Source organism: Echinops telfairi, unplaced genomic scaffold (genome assembly GCF_000313985.2).
Source record: "Echinops telfairi isolate 266 unplaced genomic scaffold, ASM31398v2 ScPeMD7_7400;HRSCAF=8409, whole genome shotgun sequence".
Classification (NCBI taxonomy): domain Eukaryota; kingdom Metazoa; phylum Chordata; class Mammalia; order Afrosoricida; family Tenrecidae; genus Echinops; species Echinops telfairi.
Genome location: NW_022111300.1, coordinates 32,543,367 through 32,544,902, shown reverse-complemented (window position 1 = coordinate 32,544,902; position 1,536 = coordinate 32,543,367).

The following is a 1,536-nucleotide window of genomic DNA, read 5'->3' as shown; positions in this document are numbered from 1 at the left end:
AGGTCTCTTTCCAAGGACTGGCCTCCTGACACACGTCCAACATCAGCGTCTTGCCTTATAAGGAACACCGTGGCTCGACTTCTTTGCGAACCCCATCATTCAAATGCATCTACCCTTCTCTGGCCTTCCTTGTCCGCGTCAGCTGTCGCTGGCATCTGAAGCGATTGAGAAGACCATGGCTGTGCCAAGAACTTCTAGTCTTCGGTGACATCCTTGCTCTGCAACGCTTCAAAGATGTCTGGTGCTGTTGGTTTGCCCAATATAATAGGTTGTGTGGTTTTGCATTTTTTTTTGTTTTTTGCGAATGATACTTCCATAGGTGGTGTTTCAAAATTCACATCAAATGCAATCTTTGACACATTCAATAATTTCTTATTTTATTATAATGTTGCCTGTCGGTCCAGTTGTGATGACTTTGGTTTCCTTTAAGTTGAAGTGCAATCCACATTGAAGGCTATAATCTTTGATCTTCCTCTGTGTTTCAAGTCCTCTTCACTTTCAGCAAGCAAGGTTGTATCATCTGCATACCATAGTTTGTTAATGAGCCTTTGTCTGCTTATTATGCTTCTTAAATTGTTTCCATATAGTCCAGATTCTAGAATTATTTGCTCAGCACACAGGTTGAATAAGTATGATGAAGGGATACAATGCTGACACATATCTTTCCCTATTTTAAGCCAGGCAGTATTCCCTTGTTCTATTTGATCAACTGCCTCTGGGTCTGTGTATGGGTTCCACGTGAGCAAAATTAAACACTCTAGCATTCCTTTTCTTCTCAATATTACCCATATTGTGTTATAATCCATGTGATCAAATTCCTGTGCATAGCCTACAAAGTAGAGGAAAACATCTTTATGATATTTGCAGCCAACATCCATCTGACATTAGCAATGATATCCTTTGTTTGATGCCCTTTATTGAATCTGAGTTGAATTTCAGGGCAATTCCCTGCCAATGTACTGCTGCAGCTATTTAAAACTTATTTTCAGCATAGTTTTACTTGTGTGAGATATTAATGATAGATATTTTCTGCATTGTGTTGGATCACCTTTCTTTGGAACGAACACAATTGTGTCTGTCTTCCTGGTGGTATGTTAGATGTTCTGAATTTCTTGGCATAGATGAGTGATCACTGCTAGTATTGCATCCATTTGTTGAAACTCCAATTTCTGAAGTCTTATTTTTCACTAATTCCTTCAGTGAAGCTTAGAGTTCTTTCTTGAGTGCCACGGGTTCTAGAACATAGATGTTCCTTCCCGAATGGTTGAATTTGGACCAGTTCTTTTTGGTAGAGTGACTTTGTATTCCTGCCATCTTCTTTTAATGATTTCTGTGACATTTAATCGTTCATAGAATCTATTTCATTATTTCAACTCAAGACCTGGGTGATTTAATGAATCAGATCTATCCATACCTCATTTAAAAAATCATTTTAGTTGGGGCTCTTACAGTTCTTATCACAATCCATACATGCATCCATGTGTCAGTCACATTACTACATATGTTGCCATCAACAGTTTCAAAACAATTTCTTTC